The following is a 22,777-nucleotide window of genomic DNA, read 5'->3' as shown; positions in this document are numbered from 1 at the left end:
CGGAGCCGCTGGCCCCGCCCCCGCGCCGCGCCCGCGCGCCCAGGGCGCCGCCAGGGAGGCTCGCGCGCCGGGCGAGGCTTCCTCAGGGCGCGGCGCGCGGCCTCGGCCCCGCGGGCGGCGGGGTCCCAGTCCTGGGCCGGCCCAGAAACGAGCGGGCAGCCGGAAAGAGGAGAAACAGAGAGATGGTTCCTCTGGGGAAGGACGGCGGCTGCCGCAGCTCTGGTGCGGACTCTTAACAACACAGACGCGTTTTTTAAGGGAGCCCAGGGAAGGGGGCGCGGGCAGCGCGTTGGAGCCGCGGCCCCCGGGCTTGGCGTGTGTGAGTGTGAGTGTGAGTGTGTGCGTGTGAGTGAGTGTGCGCGCGCGTGCGTGCGCTGGTCGGTGTTCCAACCGCAAGGTGCCCTCACGCGCCGCCTAAACTTCATCTTGCCAAGAAACTAAATCCGGCCCGGCGACGTGTCCAAGGTCACAGAGCAGGAAGGTCGATTTCACGCTTCTGTACGGACTCAAAACCGCCCCAGATCTCATTTCTTTCAGTCGTGGGAGAGACGAGTGGTAGTTGATGATGCTCTGTGTGCGTGTGACGGGATAAATTAAAACGCCATGGAGACGGGAAGTAGGTTAGTGGTTGCTAGGGAGTGGGGGGAGGCGAGGAGGGGCAGCTAGCGTGCAGGAGTTTCTTTTGGCGTTGACTGAGAATGATCCAGAATTTGACAGTGGCCATGGGTGCACAACTCTGAATATACTAAAAGCCACAGAACTGAGTGAACTTTTTAATATGTGGATTGTACCTCAAGAAAGCTCTTCCAGAAATATATTGAGAGAGACAGTGCTCTGAGGGAAACCCATAGAAGCACATGATTGGAGCATGTCACCCGTTCTGTTCTTTGTGGGCAGAAAATGTGTGTGCATACATCCAATCATTCATTCATTCATTCAGTAAACCATGTCCACTCTGGCAAGGCTACAAAAATTAATAATGCCTAGTCTGTGTTGTGAAGGAGTTGCCAGCCTATTGAGGGTGAGGTCATTACAATGTGGAGGCACCTGTGACTCCAGGATGGTAAGCAAAGTGCCAGGGTTAAGGTACAAGGCCTAAGGACCAAGGTTGGCAAGTCTTGAGGGGCTGGAGTACAAAGTTTGTTCTATTTTGACTAGGGCCGATGTGGCCCAGTGACATGAGGTGAAGTTGGACCCTTGCTCATAGGACAAAATATCCCCATGGATTAGGGCAGCCAAATGGTGAACTGCAAATTTAAATTGCTCTAGGTCTTTCCCAACCCTTGTATAGTGTGTTATTTTGGTGAATGGTTTTAATCCAAACCCAGTTTCATCATCTTGTAAGAGCACAATCGAATCACTTCGTTTCTACCTTTCTAGTACACAAAGTGCTCTCCTGCCTTCTCTCCTTGGAAGCTGGGGAGGTGAGGAAATGCCTTCAAGGCCTTATGCCTTCTAAGTGATAGAGCTGGGTCCTCCACTTCTTGGCTGTGGGTCCCACATTCTTGACATTATCAACCTTTTGAGTCGTGAAGCTTCCTTAAATGTGCAAAGAACTCTGCAGCTAATAAAGCTTTCTAAGCAGCAGCAAATGAAACCTGTTCTTTACACTTGGAGCTGATCTTTTGGATTGGGAAGTAGGAATATTATAGGCCCAAGGAGGGAAAAAAAAAAACAAAAAACCCAGAACTACTGATCTCCTTAGCATCTCAGTTGGATCTGTGCAAGAAAATCCTGGATTCTGGGCTTTATAGTAAAAAAAGAAAGTGGCTCTGCCATTTGAAAGCTGGACGCTACCTATTCGTGCTGTCAGTATACAATTGTCACCATACCAACAGCACTGACCTATTCCTCCACCTTTCTTCCCATTGCTCATAGGACTGTGAACCCCTTTGGAAAGCAGGTCCTGTGCTTTGTTAATTTCCTTACTTCCCCTCCCCACACTACATCCCCCTATCCATCCTCTCGGGAGCCCTTTCTCCACACTCTTTCCATCCTCAGAGCCAGGGACCTAGTAGGCCCTCAATGATTGTTTGTTAAATGTTTAATATCATTGTATCATCAAAAAGGGAATCTTTTTTTTTTATATATACTAATTGTTTATAGTGCTGACATACATTGTGAGGTTTGGATATTTATTGGCCCACATAGCATGCGTGCTTTAGAGCTCTGGAACCCAGTTGCAAGAACATTAGGAAATTACATTCCACACTTTAATAAGCTGTGAATTGAACTCTAAATTTAAATGCCTGAAATTTACAAGTTAGTCCCAGTCTAGGAAAGCACAATGTTAATATTTTAACAGTAAATAAGCACTTGAAAGCACAAACATTTTAATATTTATTATAGAATTTTTGATCCCTGAAGAGATAACTTACTAGTAGTTTTAAAGGTCTTTGAAATCTTTCCTAAACCTTCCTTGTTTCTTTCTTTACCTTTTCAGTTTCTCCTTTTAGGCTCATTTTTATCGTTCATAGGATTCTGGAATTTAATTAACACCTCAACATTACAATTCTCCTTTTCATAAATTGCCATGCAGAAATCTGGGGACCCTAAAAAGATAAGGGAGTGCTAATCTCCCTGGAGTCTAAAGCTGAGATAAAACCACGGAGGAGGCTGTAGCTGTTCCTCTTGCAGGAGCAGGTGTTGTCCTTCCCCAAGGAGTCATTATGTGTTAGAAGAAATGAGATAACGAAAATAAACAAGCTATTTTGTGAATGTTATCAAATATCACCAGCACCAGCAGATAGACCCTTAAATAAATATCCTTTACTGATAAAAGCAATGGCAGATGAATGTGACCGTTTTCTAAACATAGAAAAAAATAATTTGAGTGAAAGGGCTGACCTAATTGGGCCACACATGAGGGTGTGTGGGAATCAGTCCTTGGGGAGTGACAAGTGTGTTGTTAGGTGGGCTCAGCTGGCTGTCAGCTGTCAACTCTGTCCCACACCCAGGACTTGGCAGCCTTCTCAAGCAGCCTTCCTCTCTTCCAGGTCACACAGCAGAGTTATTGGGATGTGATCTACTGGGAGCTACTGCCCCTTAGGGAATTTAAGGGACCCGCTGCTGTAGGTGAAAAGCCAGCCAAAGATAGGATGAGAGGAGGAACCAAAATGCTTCCCTGCTGAGCTGTCTGCCAGATCCTGGGGTTTTTAATCAACCAATCGTGAGATTCCTTGCTGTTCTAGGAAAATCCACTTACCTTATGGCAAAATTTCTGGAAAGATACCAGCAGACGGTGACCACAAAAGTAAGTAACCTGATGAAAAAGTATAATTTTGTTAGTAGTGTCAATGTGAAAATTCTGAAGGCTTAAAAAAAAAATTTTTTTTAAATAATGCTATAGTTGCCTACTCTAAAAAAATTAATAGTGGGGACTATTCCTTAGTTGATGTGAACACTTGATTTTGTCTGGGTGATCAGGGAAGGCATCATGAAGGAGGTGGGCTTTGAGTTGACAGTGAGCCATGAGTAAAGAACAATAGTCTGAGTATGAGAAGGGAAGAAGGAGCTTTACATGTTGAGTAAACAGCCCCTGGAAAGTCCCAGGTGTGAAAAAACAAGCTGCCTTGATATGGATGAAGTGTGGAGGGAATACACAGCCCTGTTCATCTAAACTGCTTATCCTTTATCTGCCTTTGTATATTTGTACGTTCCCCACCTCTACCTCCAGGAAAATAGATACGTATTTAAGTGAGAAAAGAAACAGGCTTGAAGTAAGTTAGCTGTTACCATAGAGAATAAGAAAATAAAAATTTTCATATTATATGAAAGGAAAGTCAAGCATGATATATAATTAGAATAAACCACTAAAAGGGTTCTTCAATAGAATAAAGAAGAATAGTTATCTGAAAGTAAGATACTGTTTTGACATTTAACTGGAAAGATGTTCAACTTTTAGACTAAGAATATAGTCCTCCCTTTTCTATTGGAAGACATCATAATTATTCAGAGAAGCTGATGTTTGCAATTCTAGTTACTTTCAAATGATAATACAGTAAAATAAAACTAAACCCAGTGGATGCATGTATGTAAAAGAGAATGACACTGAAATAATTTCTCTTTTTTCCATAAATGACTTGAAGCATTTTCCTGACCTAACTAAACAGCTCTCAAAAATAAATTTCAATTATTCTTTTTATTTTTTTTTTTTTTACCTCTCCTTTTGCTTAACTACTAGACTAATTGAAATGATTTTATTTTTTTTTTCCTTTACTTTTTTCTTTTTCTGTCTCTGACCTGTAAGAATTGTATTTCATGGCACTGGGAGTGGCTGAAGAGGAAAGTACCAGGTATTAATCTTTGAAGAATCCCAAGGGGCGAGGGTGATACAGAAAGACAGAAAGGGATAAAATTTAAATCCAGTTTTCCTAAACAGAAAGAGGTAGTTTCTGCAGAATTACTGATGAAGATTGTGAGTGAGGGTCTAGACCAGTTTATTAAGAATCTGGCTATAAGCACCTAATTAAAAATAATGATCACCAGAATCCAGTAGAGATTTATTGAATAATAAGTCATGTCAGATTAACTTTCTGAGTTCCCTCAGGTTACACCGACGGGTCAGAAATAGAGAACAAAAAAATAATAGAAAATTAAGGGCTGGCTTTTTGATAAGATAAACATAATTGACAAAATCTAGACAAATCAAGGAACAAAGAGAAAGGACCCAAATGAACAAAATTAGGAAAAGGGAACGGTTCTGATACCACAGAAATTCAAGGATCATAAGAGGCTACTGTGAAGAACTATATCTCAACAAACTGGTCAACATAGAAGAAATGAAAAAGGTCTTAGAAATATACAACTTACCGAGACTGAATCAGGAAGAAATTAAAAATCTGAATGGACCAATTACTAGTAAGGAGATTGAAACAGTAATAAAATTCTCCCAAAGAAGAAAAGCTCAGGATCAGATGGCTACACTGATGAATTTTACCAAACATTTAAAGAAGAATTAACACCAATCTTTCTCAAATTATTTCCAAAACTCAGAGGAAGGAACATTCCTAAACTCATTTTATAAGGCCAGCTTTATCCTGATGGCAAAACTAGAAAAGGACACTAGTAGAAAAAAAAACTACATACAGGTCAATAACTCTGATGAATGTAGATGCAAAATCTCTATAAAATACTAGCAAATTAAATTCATCAGCATATTAAAAGGATCATTCACCACAATCAAGTGGAATTTGTCTCTGGGATGTGAGAATGGTTCTACATTTGCAAATCAATCAATGTGATAAATCACATCAATAGGATGAAAGAAGAATCATATAATCATCTCAATAAATGCTGAAAAAGCATTTGATAAAATTAAATACCCATTCACGATAAAACCTCTTTTAATAGGCAAGGAAGGAATATATCTTCACATAATAAACACTATATATGACAAGTCAATGGCTAATACTAAGCTCAATAGTGAAAGGTTAAAAGCTTTTCCTCTAAGATCAGAAATAAGACAGAGTGGGGGCCACTATCACCGCTCCTATTTAACATAGTACTAGAAATCCTAGCTAGAGCAATCAGGCAAAAATGATAGATGATAGATAGATAGATAGATAGATAGATAGATAGATAGATAGATAGATGGATGATAGATGAAAGATGATAGAATCAGAATTAGAAAGGAAAAAGTAAAATTATCTCTAGATGTAGATGATGTGATTTTATATGTAGAACTTCCTAAAGATTCAACCAAAAAACCTCTTCGATCTAATCAATGAATTCAGAAAAGTTGGTACAAAATTAACACAAAAATCAGTAAAATTTCTATACACTAACTGAATTTTCCAAAAAAGTAATAAAGAAACCAATCCCACTTACAATAGCATCAAAAACAATGAAAATGCTTAGGAATAAATTTAGCTAAGATGGTGAAAGATCTTTACTCTGAAAACTATAAGACATTGATGAAAGAAATCAAAAAAGACACAAATAAATGGAAAGGAATCCTATGTTTATGGATTGGAAGAATTAATATTGTTAATATGTCAATACTATCAAAAGTCATTTTTAGATTCATTGTAATTACTATCAAGGATCCAATGGCATTTTTTATAGAAGTAGAAAAAAGCACTCTTAAAATTTATATGGAACCACAAAAGACCCTGAATAGCCAAAGAAATCCCGACGAAGAAGAACTAAGTAGGAGGCCTCACACTTCTTGATATCAATCTATATTATAAAGCTACAGTCATCAAAACAGTATGGTACTGGCATAAAAACAAATAGACCTATGGTACAAAATCAAGAGCCTAGAAATAAACCCCAGCACATGTGGTCAACTAATATTTGACAAGGGAGCCAAGAATGCTCGATGGAGAAAAGATAGTTTTTCAAAATGGTGCCGAGATAGATAATTAGACATTTCTATGTAAAAGAATGAAACTGGACCCATATCCATACCAATCACAAACATTAACTCAAAATGAATGTACAACCTGAAATCGTGAAACTCCTAGAGGAAAACATAGGAATAAAACTCCTTGACATGGGTTTTAGTGATAATTTTTTGGATATGACACCTAAAGCACAGCAACAAAATAAAAAATAAGCAAGTGGGACTATGTCAAACTAAAAGAAACTATCAACAAAATGAAAAACAACCTATGGAATGGGGAAAAATATTTATAAACCATAGATCAGATAAGGGGTTAGATCCAAAATACATAAAGAACTCATACAACTCTATAGCAAATAATAATAATAATAATAATAATAATAATAATAATAATAATAACCCAACTAAAAAAATGAGAAAAGACCTTAACAGACATTTCTCCAGGAAAGATATACAAAAGACAAATAGATATATGAAAAGATGGTTAACATCACTAGTCATCGGGGGAATGCAAATCAAAACCACAATGAGATATCACCTCACACCTGATAGAATGGCTATTGTCCAAAAAGCAAGGTAGCAATTACTGGCGTGATGTGGAGGAGAGGGAACGCTTGCACACTGTTGGTGGGGTTGTAAGTTGCTACAGCCGCTATGGAAAACAGTATGGAGGAGAGTCAGAAAATGGAAAATAGAACTATCATTCTACCATTTGCAACAACCTGGATGGACATTTAAGCATTATGCTAAGTTAAATGAGTCAGACAACGAAAGATAAATACTGTATGATCTCACTTATATGTATGATCTAAACTAACAAGTAAACAAACTCATAGAAAAGGAGATCAGATTTGTGGTTATCATTGGTGGAAGGTAGGGGAGAGGGAATTAGAGGAAGGTATAGACTTCTAGTTATAAGATAAATAGGTACAAGGGATGAAATGTACAATATGATGACTATAGCTAACTGCCATGTAATATACAGGAAAGTTGTTAAGAGAGGAAATCCTAAGAGCTCTCATCACAAGGAGAATTTTTTTTTAATTTTGTTTTCCTTTTTATTGTATCTATATGAATAGATGGCTGTGAGCTGCAACTATTGTGGTAACCATTTCACAACATGTATAAATCAAACCATCACGCTATATACTTTAAAATCATTCAGTAGTGCATGCCAAATATTTCTCAATAAAACTTGAAAAACAATTTACCTGAAATTTTTTAAAAACTGTTAAAAATGAAAGGAGTTTGTTTCTCTTGTCACCTGAAAGTTGAAAGTAAATGTTGTCAATCACAGGGGACTGTCCTCAAAATGGTCATGCAGGGACCAGATCCCTCTTAGCAAGTTGCTCTCTCAGCTCTAGGTTGGCGTTTGCGTGGTTGAGGATGTCACAGTGAGTCCCAGCCATCATGCTGGCAGGAAAGGAAAAAAAACCACAATGTGAAAGAGGCATGTACTTATTTTAAGTGCACAGTTTGATCCGTTTTATTGATTGTATACACTTGTGCAGGCTCCACTCCAATCAAGAGACAGAATTTGGATTGTCAACTTCTATTTTAAATTAGCTGTTTTGGTGAAAATAATTTGCCTTTGAATTTGTGGATAGCATTAAGCCAAGAGGAATAACAATTATTTGGGGTAACATTATAATAATCCACATATTTCTTAAGAATCTACAGAAATGAGCTGAATATAATTTAGCAGAGGTACATGTAAACTTTGCACTTGAATTCAAAAGTCAACTTCAGAAGTAAAGAAAACCACAGAACGAACAGGTAGCTAAATAAATTACATAAGAATACTCTTGTAACTCTTGCACTCAGCCATGCAAATCAAGAAATAGAATATTTCCAGCCACCCAGGAAGCTCCTCCATGTGCCTGTTGCACTGTCTCTCACATCTGCCAGAAGTAACAACCAGCCTAACTTTTATAGTAATTACTACCTTGCATTCCTTTATAGTTTTATTGCCTAAATGTTAGACACTATAATTTAGTCTGGCCCATTTTATAATTTAATAAGTCTCTGTTGGTCTGCAGGTTCTTTTTACATCCCTTTATTTTTGTTACAGTTGGTAGCAAAACTGGACACTGTTTGAGCTAAAGATTGTCTCACAGTCTGGACTGTGTTAACTGCACAGCACTCCGCATGTGGTTTATCAAATTCCCCTGTCCTCCTCTCCTTAACATTGGTAGCTGGAGTCAGATAGTTGATCAGACCCAGATTTGATTCCTTTGGCAAGGTGGTGATAGAATTTTTTCAGCAGGAAGCGTATATTATCTAATTGTTTCTCTTTTTTATGGTTTCGAGCATCATCCATACTTAACGCCTGAATCTCTTCATTCATTAAGGATCGCAAAATGGTGAGATTCCACATCAGCCAATTCTGCTTCACTTTTTCCTTGTGTTACTTTTCAAAAGATAGATTTCTCCTAATCTATTATTTGGTTATCCAGTGGTCCCAGTTCCTATCGTTGAGGCAGAATAAATGCTTGCTTTTCCCCTTTATTTATTAGTTTCCCAGGTAATTGTTTTTCCTACCATCCTTCAAAGGTGACCAATTTTTTTTAGTACCATTATAAACATGTTTATAATTTTTATTATACATTTTTAATATGTCCAGAGTTAGAGAGTCTCCAAGATAGCCCTCATTTATGGTATCAATTACAAGTCTGGGGGTCCATAGGACCACCCTTAGGTTTGATAATTCATTACAAGGAATTTTTGAGTCTCCACATTACAGCACCTTAGGTTACATTCTAATTAATAAAATATATGTACTTTGGTAAGCTATTTGCTTCAGTCTCTCATGCTATACTTTTAAACAGAGAGGAAATGTGAACTGTAGCTAGAAGAATAACCTTACTCAAATTGAACTCACTGAAAGCTGCTGTACTCACAGTTATGGTGTATTACCTCAGAAGGATGAGAATAAACTCAGCCTAAGAAGTGCATGGAAAGAGTGTAGCCAAGTTCCGTGTGTAGCTCCTCCCGATTTCCTGTCCCAGTGCAGACCTGGACAGCACGCACTTCTCCCAGCAACAGCATGCGGCAGTAGGCCCCGGGCGTTGCCTCTCGGGGAAGCTCACCCAAGTCTTGGCATCTGGAGTTTTTGTTGGGACTTGCTCACACAGACCTCCCACAAAGCTGTCCTTAATCTCCAGCCCCTCCGGGGGCAGACCTGATACTGCCTGAGCCAGTGTCCTAGCCATAAACCACGTCATTAGACTAACGTGTGTGGCCCAAGGCCCCCAGGTGAGCAAAGATACTTTAATCAGGCAGGACATTCCAAGGGGCTAGAGACCAGCTTCAGGAGTGGAGGGCACAGACCTGATCTCTCCTTGGATAAGGTTAGTTAATTCTTTCTTACACAATACATTTCAGTTTGTTGCAATTGCCATCATCAAAGCTCAAATTGTGTCATCTTTGACCAACAGAAACCTCTTTGGGTTGGTTCCAGAGTTCTTTTCTTCAGGCATAAAGCAGAGCTCTTGAAATTTTTGACAGTAATCTAATTTTTATCCCCTTTACATCATTACTTCTTTCTGTCCAGAGGACCAAAGAAAAAAAATTCTTCTTCAAGTCTAGTAATTTTACCAGAATAAGTCGCAATGTTGGTCATTCGAGGACTATAGTTTCAGGTATTCAGTGTACTCTTTCAACATATAGTTTCTTTTTTTTCCTTTTTAAAACTAACTTCTAGAAAGTTCGCTTAAACAATAGTCTTTAGAGTTTGTTCTGTTCTCTTGTTCCCCTCCCTGTACTTTGACTCATCTTGTCCCTCCCTCCCTATTATCTTTATATTAATCCTTCTTTGCCTATCTTCTTCAGTGTTTACATTTAGCTCTCAAATCCCTTTTTAAAAAATCTCTTTCTTCATTTCCCTCAAGTTTCCAAATTTTGCAATTTTAGGAATTTTGTGTTATGCTTATTTGTTTTGGATCTTTTAGCTTAGTTTTTATTTCTGAAATTACTTTTTAAAAATTTCTAATTCCTTCCTCAGTTTTGTCACCTATTTTGAATTTCTCTAATTTTTATCCATATTGTTCTTTGCATTCTTATTTTAGTATATTCAGCTTATAATAGTACATTACAGTTTGGTTTGTTTTGGAGACTAATCTATCTGTTATACTTTCATGTCTATACAGATGTTTGATTCTTATTTTATTTTTCTTATAATAATCGTATGTGGCATTTGACCCTAATACTTCTCTGATGCTCATTTTTATGTGAAATTAGTTTTCCTGAATTGCTCAAGAAGACAGAGTTCAGGATACTTTTTAACTTCATAAAATTCCCTCTTTTATTATTTCCTCGTGGTGCCACAAATTAATAATTTTCTTTATAATATTTTCTGGCATTATTCCTCTCCCACTTCTCTAGACTGCCTCTGCAGACACTTGAGGCTTAAATAACAGAAATGATCTCTCACAGTTCTGGATGCTGGGGAGTCCAAGATCAAGGTGCTGGCCAATTTGGTTCCTGGTGAGGATTCCCTTCCTGGCTTGCAGACGGCCACCTTCTCACCGTGTCCTCACATGGTCTTTCCTTGGTACGTGCATGTAGGGAATGGAAGGAGATAATCTTTCGCCTTTTTCTTATGTCACTAATCCCATCATGATCAGCTCTCTTGATCTAATCCAGCTCTAATCACTTCCCAAAGGCCCCATCTCCAAATACCATCACACTGGGACTTAGGACTTCAACACGAGTGTTGGGGGAGCACAAACTTTCAGTTCATCACACGGGTTTTATAGATCAGCTATAGGTGATTATCATTTCCCTAAACATTTATATTCAAAATGTTATGTAGATGTGCTTATTTTCCCAGGAAGGGTCTTCAGTTTTCTTTGAAGTCCGAAAGAGATTACTGAGTTAATGTTTAAGCCACTTTCATAAATTCTCAGCTCCTTGTAAAAAAGGACATATCTTATTCCCTCTTTTAGCATGTGAAAAAGTGAATGAATAAGTGTTTCTGCCTTTTATAAGAGGTAAGGATGAGAAGGGTGCTTTGAAAAGATATAGACTGAGCTCTTTTTTCAATTACTGTTTTATTTGATTTTCATGGGATTTTCGTCTGTGGAACAACCATGAGTGTATGTACAGTGAGAATACAGGACTAGCTATAGAGACTATGGGAATCGATTGGGTGGTGGAACTGGAAATAACATATGTAAGTAGGTGGGCAAATAGAAATCTTGTAGACAAGCTAAAGACTAGACTTTCTTACACATGTTTGCCTTTATGAAACTATGGCTTGTCGTCTTGGATTAGTCAATATACCAACTTCTTTACTTATTTCAAAGGACGTCGTTCTAGTGATGAAATAGAACTAAAGGAGCTCCAACATTAATGAGGAATGCAATGGACGCAATAAAGGCAGCGCTGTCCCAGGACACGTTTGGTGTCAGGGTGAAGTGTCGTCTGGCAGGTTTGAATCATCTTAGCTAGTGTTACAGATTCAGTTCTCATTCCAGCCAGCACCTCGCTCCTTTCATCAGGTTTAAAGACATGTGACTGCTAGAAGAACCGTGCCTACACCATATTCTAAACAGCAAATGCAGTGTTTTGAGCTCTAAGTAGGTTCCCGAAGCCTTGTGCTCTGCGCCTCCAGCCCTCAGCATGATTCAGAGCCAGGACTCACTGAATTATAAGAGCTGACAGGAATCAATTCTCAGGAACGTTAAAAATGGGTAGATCAAACCTGAGAGCTGTGCCAATAAAATTAGATGGATACTTGTTGACCAGGCAGTTGAGCGGGCTCCTGTAGAGACTGGCCAGCAGCCTTGGCCCAGAGAGGTGAAAATCAGGGCCACACCACCTCTATATGTGTGCACAGTGTGAAAAGGTCCAACAGCATGTGCTACCATACGGTACCGAGGTACTGAAGTGAAATCAGGTCAAACTAAACGCAAGAGCCATGGCGAAGACCGAAGGGTAAAGTGCAGCTTGAGGGATCTGAATAGACAGGGGAGAGAGAAGTCCCACATGGGCTTGGATTTAGGTCTGTGAGTTCAGCGGGTTTTTTTAGCATCATCTAGCAGAATGGTTATTAGCTTCTTCCATGCACACAGCCCTCCTTTGCTACATAGTGGTCCAGGGATGGTCTGGCAGTGGCGTCAGGTTTGTCTACAGCTATGAAACCTTATGTATTCCTTTGTGATATATTTGTGCATTTCATTACTTCCCCCCCAGACTATGTATTTCTAAGTGATGTACTTATGTAATTATCTTTTCAAACCAATACCTATCAAGTTCTGTAATAAAAGACTAAGTATTTTATAGCTAAAGCTTCCAATTTAAGATCACAAATGCCCACTAAAACCACAATAAATTGCAAATATATAATTTTCAGGCGAGTGCTGAAAATATCCCCAAATTATAGATTTTGAAGTGCCAAAGACTCAATAAAATATGTAATTGTGATGAATTTGGAAGTGTTGAACAATTAATTATTATAAATAGAAGTGAACTTCTCAAAATATCTTTCCTTAGTGAAAAACGAATTTTAAATTTACTATAAACTAAAGTTGAAACTGTAATGAGTGGTGAATCAACTACATAGCCTGATTTGTTATGAACCAGATTAATATATTAATTAGTTTCATTATAATGTATTTACATATCAGCATAAATTTTAAAATCTTGGAGTAACATACAATTATATAGCAAATTTTTCTCCAAAAAAAGTGTCTTAATTTTCCTAAAAATAATTATGGAAATCTTGTATAATGCAAACTACACACACACACACACACACACACACACACACACACACACACGTTTGCTCCTTTAGTATTCAAAAATTCTTAAGGACTTTAAAAACAAACAAAAAAATTATTATATTTGCTATAATTTTTTTGCTTTATTTTTTAGTGATTGCTCTTCATTGATGTAACCTCTGTAATATTAAGTCCTCTTGGTTTTTCCAAATATACCTTAGGAAAAAGTGAATTAAGTATTACATGATTAAGGGGAGATAATATTGAACTCATGAATAATATAAATGCTTTTTTCGAAATTTTTTCAGAGGTATTAAAACTAACAAAATTTACAGTTAATTTCTACTTTATTCATCTCTTTGTTAGTCAATATTTCTGGTAGTCATATATTACTGAGACACAGAGTTCTAGCTATAGAAAATATATGGCTAAGCTATTCGAGTTTAATATTCTTTCGTCATTTAGTTCATCCTCTAAATTGGTTAAATCTAAGTAACATTCTTGCATAATAGAATTATACAGACAGAATTGAAAATATGGTTTTTATTTAGACAGAGTATGCCTTTAATTTTTTCTAGAAAGTAAGATGTGCATGCCTCTAGGACGAAATGCCCAATATGCATTTAAAATACTTTCAGATATCGATTTTTAAACCATATTTCAGAAACTATCACAGTTGTGCCTATAAACACAATAACAAAAATCTCTGTAGTATTCAGTAATAGTTGTTGGATCAGAGAAATAATATAATTCATCTTTTAAAAAAATAATGCTAGATATATATGCACATTATATGTTTGGATTTAAGATATTTGATTAATGGATAAGTACATGGAAATATTCCTACTTTACATTCTAGGAAATTAAATTTTTCTTTTCTGAGTTGGTTATTAGGAACGAGAGACTACATCAGCAATCTGGCTTTATTTTATAGTATCCATTATGTGCTTCGACACAGGTGAATTTTCCTTGAAAATGTTGTTTCTTAATTGGAAAAAAATTACTCAGATCCTGAGGAAAACAGATAATTGAAAATCATACAATTTATTCTCCACTTTGTAAAAATTGAATCTTTACTCAGGATTATGAAAATTGAATTATTTCTGTCTTGCAGTTGATGATTATTACTTTTGACAATCTGTTATTCAGCAAAAGTAAATAGCACTCTGATCTTGTAAAAACTTGTTATTGTTTTTGTTTTTCTAAGTCTTCCATTTTAATACTGTTTCTTTATACCACAATAACTCAATGAACAAGTCCTTCAGGAGTGAAGTTTCTTTATAGCAAAAATGACCAAAATTGACAGACTTGAGCTAGAAGAAAATACAAGGAAGAAACTCCTCAACATTAATCTTGACGATGATTTTTTTGGATTTGACACCAGAAACAAAGGCGACAAAAGCAAAAATAAACAAGCGAGATTATACCGAACTAGAAAGGTTCTGCACAGCAAAGTAAAGCATCAACGAAATGAAAAGACAGCTAATGGAATGGGAGAAAATATTTGTAAATCTTATATCTGGTAAGGGGTTAGTATCCAAAATATATAAGGAATTTGTACAACTCAATAGCAAACAAAAACAAAAACAAACAAACAAAAAACTCCAAACAATTTGATTAAAAAATGGGCAGAGGATCTGAATAGACATTTTTCCAAAGAAGACATACAAGTGGCTAATAGTTACGTGAAAAGATGCTCAACATCACTAATCAGGGAAACGTAAATCAAAACTACAGTGAGATATCACCTCACACCTGTTAGAATGGTCGTCATCAAAAAGACAAGAAATGACAAGTGTTGGCGAGGATGTGGAGAAAAGGGACCCTTGTGCACTGTCGGTGTAAACTGGTTCGGCCTTGATGTTAAACAGTATGGAGGTTCTACAAAAAATGAAAAATAGAACTACCATATGATCCAGCCATCCCACTCCTCAGTATTTATCCAAAGGAAGTGAAAACAGGGTATCAAAGAGATATCTGCACCCCCACGTTCGCTGCAGCGTTATTCACAATCACGAAGACATGGAAACAACCTGAGTGTCCATCAGTGGATGAAAGGATCAAGAAGATGTGGTGTCTGTGTACAATGGAACTGTATACCGTGAATGGACCTTGAGGGTGTCATTCTCAGTGAAATATGCCAGACAGAGAAGGATAAACATTGCATTGTGTTGCTTATAAGTGGAACCTTCAAAAAAAAAAAAAAAGTCAAGCTCATAGAAACAGAGTAGAAAAGTCGTTTCCAGGAGCCAGCGGGGAGAGGGAGTAGGGAGAGGTTGGTACAAACTTAAAAAAAAAAAAAAATGCACAGCTGTAAATCAATCACGTGAAGCACAGCTACTTGCAATATTAACAGGAGGAAAAAATACTTCTGTCAACCGCATTGAGGTTCCTGCCCTTTCCCATTTCATCTGAATGGTAGTTGTGCGTCTCACAGGAGTCTGCTGCTCAGTTTCATCAACGATAGCCTCTCAAATGCCTTGGTCATATCCCTCTTGTCACACAGCTTCTTCCGCAGGAAATGCAGAATGATTCTGTTACACAAATAGAGAGCATTTAAAAGCTTTGTGATGTTTCAAAATGTACAAGTCGAGATGCTGTGAGCACTCCCCCTACTCTGAGCGCTTTTCCTGCTGCTTGTCCGTTGGGAGGTCTTGGGACTTCACTATGTAACCGCTCTCATGCCCGAAGTGCCACGCCTTTAATTTTCTCACGTTGGCGGGTTTATCTCTCGGAACTGCCAGATCAGAGGAGATGGCGCTGACAGACACGAAAATCCTGTGTTCTAAAGCCAACTCTGCCACTAGCCAGAAGGGAACCAAGGACATCAAAGAGGCTCTGGGCAAGATAGTGTCGACGTTCCCAGAACTTTGAAGGAAGGAAGCTAGCAGGTAGAAGGGCCTTTACATCAAAGGAGTAGGGCTGGGAGGAGCCTCCTGGGATTGGGGTGGAGGCGCTCACGCTGGCACAAGGATCCCCACTTCTCCAGCTGCCAAGCTCTGGCCCTCCCTAGCTGTCAAGTCTGAAATCTCTACCGGTAGAATCACTCGTGGTAAAAATGGTCCCGTGGCCCGCTTGTCCTCAGGGTTGTTACTAACATACATGAGTTATGTGTTACTTGGGAGCAGCCCACTCCCACCCACCCCCTTCCTGCAGTACCGAATGAGCCTGTGGATCAGCCGGTTAGCCCTCAGACCACAGGGCATGAGAACCCATTAACTTGGGGCTGAGTGGGGGAGGGGTACATGCGTTGGGTTGGGGAATGGAGGCAAAATAAAGGTATGGAGTCAAGGATGACCAAGTTAAAATGAGGGATTTGGGGGGGCCACGGGACCACAAATGGAGAAAACCTTTATGAAGGTTGGTAGACCCCAAAGGGAAGAGAAAACAGAGCTAAACAGAGACAAGGTAAGAAGAAATGGCATTTCCATTTTTCCTTCAGTTTAGCTTAGGCTTTATTCTATGTACTATCAAATTGACCTTCACCTTCTCTATTAATTATTAATATTTTAGAGAAAACGAGGAGAATTTGTTCTCTCTTGTTTGCTGGCTTTGACGGAGCCAGCCCACTTTCAGCAGTGGATTTTTTGACTGGGACATGTTTTGTCCTTGTTAGTGCTGGAAAAGGACTGAAAGAAAGCCCACTGCCCTTAGCAAAAGGATTTTAATTTTTACGTAATGGGTTTTTTAGTGACTTGAAATGAGGAACTCAAAGATCTCTGAAGATTTGTAGAGAGGCCAAAGCCCCCATCTCTCCTCTAATTTCTCTTTTATAGCAATTGAATGGTAAGTGAATTACACTAACCTGGGACTATTTTTCCAAAAAAGAGAGATAGATGATAGATAGATAGGTAGATAGATAGACAGACAGACAGATAGACAGACAGATAGATGAGAGGTAGGTAGGTAGGTAGGTAGGTAGGTAGATAGATAGGTGAAATGATGGTGAATGTGGCTCACTGGTGCCTTTGTCACCTGGACTAGGACAGGATATGGCGGTCAGAGGCAGTGGCATTGCTGCTTGGTGGCAGATTTATACCCACGACTGCAGATTTCCACGTAGCCTAGGGCCTGAGTGTGGAGTCAAATTATTTTATTATGAATGTTCGTTATAAATTTTGCAGATTACTTTGACATTTGCTCAGAGTTCTTTGTTTTTGACATCGTTTTGTGATCCTCAAAGGGTTGGTTGCAGCCTAATGTGAGAAGAGCCCAGAGAAAAATTTTTCTAGAGTGATCTGACTGGTTTAATGCTGAGAAGGATGAACTTGAGGCAAAGAAAAAAAACTTTAACATCTATTGAATAATAATAAATGACCTAATGTCCCACACTCTGTCGTATGCCGTCCCAAGACACTTAGCCTCTCATCGGATCCTCGTGATGACAACACTGAGAAATAGATGAGGAGGAATTATTTCTGTCTTACAAACATTTGAGGTACAAAGACAGTAAGATGTTGTTCCAGATCACACCACCCCTCTGCAGCTGAGGTGAAGCTTGAACTAGGCCTTTTGATGGCCCGCATGTGGATTCTATGTTCCATTTCCATCCAAGGGCCGGGCAAACTCACATTTCCTTTGTGGTTTCTCACTGGTCAGCATCTCAAGAAAGCAACTCTAAGAAAGAAGTTAGTGTTCAGAGGGTATTAGGGAGGACCCTTGGGATGGACGCCTGTGGGAGGGGGAGGGAGGAAGCGGCTTAGGCAGAGGGAGGAGTGAGCAGGGATGCAGACCCTCCAGCTGCAAATGATGCCGCGGAGAACTCTGGGTCAGAGATAACCCATCAGAGGTGGTGCGCACTGACGCGCACCGGGATGGACCGGCCGGGCCCACCTCAGTCAGTCATTGGACGCCGTCCACCCTTAAGGGAGCGTGACCTTGGGTGAGGTGGCTCTGAAGACGAGGTGATCCTTGACGGGGCCGATGGCTAACTGCACTTCTAACAGCTGGGCCAGCAAGTCCTTCCTTAAGGGCCGCGTGGGTGGGTGACATGTCTGTGTGTCGCCACCACTGAGAACAAGTAGGAGGTGGGGTTGTGACTCATTCTGCTTAGCTTCCAAAAAAAAAGTCTGTAGCAGCCTTGACCTCAATTAGAAGCCTCAGAGGATGCTTGCGAATAATGACCATAAACTAACAGAAAACCCCAGGCCACCTTCTGCAGATCTCAGCATCATGGTCTCGGCTTTGCTTGTCTGTGTTCCAGAAGAAAAGAGGTTAAGCCTCACACAGATGCTGAAGAAGAGTCATCAGAGATGACTTTACACCGGTCCACTGCCAAGGGCACAAGCCTTGATCCGTCATCGGTGTGCCCTTGAGCAGTGCTTCTCGGACCTAGTGTGCCAGCGTGTGCGTCAGTCGTCCAGGGAACCTGTGAAAACGCAGGTCCTGCCACACCGGGTCTGAGGTGGGGCCCGGCATCTTGCATTTTTCTAAAACTCGGATGCTGCTGATGCTGCTGGTCCTCCAACCACACTTGAGTAGCCAGGCCTGAGGGTCCTAACTTAACACGGGTAATGATGGACAGTGACTTGACTTCAGGCCACCGAATGGCACCTGCCATCCTTTTTTCAGTGATCATGCTGTGGATGAAACCGGCAGACTCTGACTCTGGCTGATGTGTCCGCTGGTTCGGTCCATTCAGACGCCCACCTGGAGTAGGTACCAGGGCAGCTTTCCTCGGGGTCCAGCTGGTAGATCTTCAGTCTACTGATTGTCTTGCAAAGGATGCTGGGGTCACAGAGAAGTGGGAGAAGCTGCAGACCGCATCCCCTCCTGGGAACCCACGGAGACCACTGCTTGTCCCAGAACACAGACTTCTGAAACCCTCCGCATAGCTTTGTTTCCTTCTATTTCTCCCTAAGCCTACTTGACACCAAACCCACTTTTACAACACATACTCATGTCCCTTCCTAAATATTTTGGGAAATACTAATCGAGACTCCCAGAACTTGACCAACTTCGGACGTCTAAAGTCATCGCGTTGTGTGTGGGTCCCCTCTTCGCCAAGCGTCTCGCCCTGAGCCTCTCGACGGCAGAGACTTTTTCCTGTTTACCTTTATGTCCCTTGTGTTTCAAATGGCGTCTGGCACATAAAAAGCGCTCAGGCTTTCTGAATGAATGAACAAAGTTGGAAAGAACCAAAGTGTTTCACAGCAGGGAAGCGGTTAAGTCAATGAGGATTAATACTTTAGTGGAAGATTGTCAGTCTCTGAACAGAAAAATAACAATTATGAAAATTGTGTAACATGGAAAACCATTTTTTACAATCTTGCAAGAGAAAAACAGCTCCCTGCAATCGTATGTGTGCTGGGTTTACAAAGACAGAAAACATGTATCTCCATAATAAGGGCCACAAAAGAAGGAAATCAATGAAAATAGTCATTATATTAAAATGGTGACATTACGGGTGATTTTCATTTTTAAAATTTCAATAGCGCCATAATTTGGTTCATGCCATACTAATTACATTGCTGAAAAGAAAAGAGAACAAACCACCAGTTTGTGCTTTTCTAGGACCACAGTTGTCCTGACAGGGAGGCTGTTGGGCCCAGCCATGGGTTGGGACTTACAGACACGGAGGACACTTCGGCACATGCCAGTCTTCCGTAAGCCTCTCGTGGACATAGAGCAAGAATCCATCGAGGGGTTGCCGTGGTGAGCTGCAAACAGAGACCCCTTTTCTCTCCCGCATGTGCTTGCAGGTGACTTAACATTCTGACAGTTTTGCTAGGTAAAGATTCGCTTATATTTTAGTGATCTAAATTCCCAGGTTAGTGATCTAAATTCTCTGGTGGGCTTCAGTTTGACAGCAATATTTGTGTCTGGAGTTTAGAACACGAACAACCTCACTCTTTCTGTTGAAATCCCGTCTCTCTTCTCTTACTCTGGAGCAAATTCTGCCAAATAAAACTGCTGTTTGCTCAGCCACCGAGAAGTCTCTCCTGAGCCTGGAGCCCGGGTCTGTTCTCTGATACGTTGCATGCTCAACAAAGTTCTTCCCTCTCGTGATTCAAAGTCTAAGGGTTTATGTTGCCCCCTCTTATCTCTGTTCTGTGATGCCTCATTCACTCTCAGCCGCAGCAAGAAGGACGTTGGACTTGGTGTCTCTTTTAAGAAGATCGGGTTTTACTGAAGATTACATGAAAGGTGTTTTATTCGGTAAGTAATAAAGTTGCGAAAATTCTTCTATGAAGCTCAGTGTCTTCCCCTCTATGGTTTTTATGTCCCTACGCATGTTTGCTTTTTTATTGACAAGCTACACTTTCTGATGTGGCTTGTGTGCAATTAGATGGCAAGGAAGAGAATGGCGGGGAGGAGGAGTTTCTGAAGGTGTATGTACATGTAATGTACATAGAAACGCACCTCCCTTCGTCCTGTATAACACTGTTTTAGCCATCTCAAACCCTTGGGTCATTCTGGATATAACTAGACTGTGATTTCAGGCAGCCGAGGCAATGCACATTTCATTCATTCATTCATTCATTCAACAAGTTATTACTGAGCACCTACCATGTCGTAGCGACTAGTCTAGACAATCATTTATCCTTCAAAGCTTAAACCTTGAAATGCACTCTTTCTAAAATCTTTTATATTTCTTTTCACTTTATCTTTTCTCTAGTACCCTGATACTAATCTAATCTTTTCTTGGTGACATAGGATTAGGTACAGCTTGGCAGAGGAAAGGATTGTATTAGGAATCAAGAGAACTGGATTTTAATTTCAGTTCTGCTAAAAATTATTTGCGTGATCTTAAAGATTATTTTCTATGTAAAAGTTCCCTGTAAACCATGGAAGAATATACACTTGAGGACATTTGTTCTAATATTGGATCGTAATACAGACATTTCTTCAGTATCAACTAAGGCATATGGAATTATTTGCCCCTATACTAAATGAACCTAGATTTCTGAGCTTTTAGCATCTGTATATCCATGTAAGGGGCAGCATTAGGTAAATTATGTGTGTGTGTGCTGGGGTGGGGTGTGTGACTGGAGAAGACTCACCATTCTTACAGACTTACTCTGGACAGAGGTAAAGTACATTTTCATACTATTTTCCTTCTGTTTTCAGAAAGATTTGTAAGGGGAAATATCTTTTATAAAATTTGATCGTGCTAAAGGAAACCCAATAATTTCAAAGCTTTTCCTTTCGTTTTGTACTGTAAAGGGCAGAGACATTGAAGAGGAGGCCTTAGCATTGCAGATTCATATTTCGGATAAGAAAAGGTAGCCTTGAAATTTAGTTTGGGGCAGGGGTGGAGAACAAAACTATTCCTTAGGAGGGATTAAGGGGATTTTGCAGGTAGGTGGCTGGCAGTCAGAGTAGGGAGAGAGAGAGAGTGTGTGTGTATGTGTGTGTGTGAGAGAGAGAGAGAGAGAGAAGAAGAAGAAAGGAGGTGGAGGAGGAGGAGGAGGAGGAGGAGGAGGAGGAGGAGGAGGAGGAGGAGGGAGGGAGGGAGGGAAAGATAGAGGCCTCAGAATGTGGAAACAATGTAGGCATAAAGGTAGGGGTGGAAATGGCCGAATGAGCTTTTGGGACATAATTTAAGTGTTTTTACTGAACTATCATCACCTTCATTGTCCTCAGCTGTGTTATTCACAGTCGCTCTGTGCTGGCCATGGCGCGAGGGGTTGGGGGGAAGGCAGCTGACCCTCTACCACCCCCTGCTGTGCCCATGTGTTGGCGGCGGCACCACAGTGAGGAAGGGCAGAGGCCTGTGGTTCAGCTGCTCAAGGCTACGGGAGGCCCAGTGCTGGGGATCCCAGAGAGGAAAAGATGCTCACAGAACAGGAACTGCTTAGCTGATTGTAAATCCCCTGAAAAGCCAAGGGTACCTTGAAGGGACTTCTGGACATTCTCCACTGTTATGTGTGAGATGAGGGCTTGAGCCATTTACATTTTAATTCTAAAAGATGGATGGGCCACAGAAAATTTACGAACTAATGTAACTGATAACAACATACACAGTGGCAAAACAGATCATCACGTTATATTTGCTTTGGGTCTTCTTATTTTTTAGAACAATTGTTAAAGATACATTACAATTTGTTCCTCTCTTCTTTCCGGAAGGTAAATTCCTAAAATTGGGGAGTATCATTCCCATGTATTGGGTATATGTGGGATATTTTGTTTCACGTGCTTTAAAGTTTTATATAAATAATATGTCTTTCATAACTTTGTTCTTTTGGCCAACGTTGTTTTCTTGACATTTCTCTGTTTGGATACGTGAGCTCATTTCAACTGTTGTATGATAATGGTTAGTTCCAATAAGCCATACTTTATCCATGCTTCTCTTGTAGGCGAGTTAGGTTGTTCTCACTTTTGAGCTATTCCGGGCCGTGTGGCACTGAGCATCTCTGACCTCATCTCCCCGTGTTCACGTGCAGGATTTCTCTAAGGTGAACTCCTACAGGTTGAATAGCTGGCTTGTGGGACGTCTTGGCCCAGTTCCCCAGAAGATCAGAGCCCAAAGCAAGGCTGAAGTGGTAATGCTTTATTGGCGAGGCTGAGGGAAGGGGGAAGTAAGGTAGCGAAGGATGGGAAGCAAATGCAAGGTTTGTATAAATGCCAGCGCTTCACAACAAGCCACAAAGAGGCACAGCTGGCGGCCGGGCAGGTGAGCCCACCTGGCCACGTGGGCTGACTCTGGATGGAATGATCCATTGGAGGAGGAAACTTGTGTGTTTGTTAACTCCTGCTTCCCTCCTTC

General features: G+C 40.2%; 1 long non-coding RNA gene across 1 annotated transcript; it reads left to right on the top strand.

Moving 5' to 3' along the window:
- Nucleotides 1-131: 131 nt before the first annotated feature.
- On the top strand, nt 132-20,221 carry LOC107503360. The gene is made up of 3 exons (XR_001595215.2): nt 132-222; nt 2,997-3,253; nt 20,143-20,221. It is a non-coding gene; the product is annotated as an uncharacterized LOC107503360 (long non-coding RNA).
- The last annotated feature ends 2,556 nt before the right edge of the window (nt 20,222-22,777 follow it).

Source organism: Rousettus aegyptiacus, unplaced genomic scaffold, assembly GCF_014176215.1.
Source record: "Rousettus aegyptiacus isolate mRouAeg1 unplaced genomic scaffold, mRouAeg1.p scaffold_m13_p_11, whole genome shotgun sequence".
In the NCBI taxonomy this organism is placed as follows: domain Eukaryota; kingdom Metazoa; phylum Chordata; class Mammalia; order Chiroptera; family Pteropodidae; genus Rousettus; species Rousettus aegyptiacus.
This window is presented reverse-complemented; position numbering and strand designations above follow the sequence as displayed.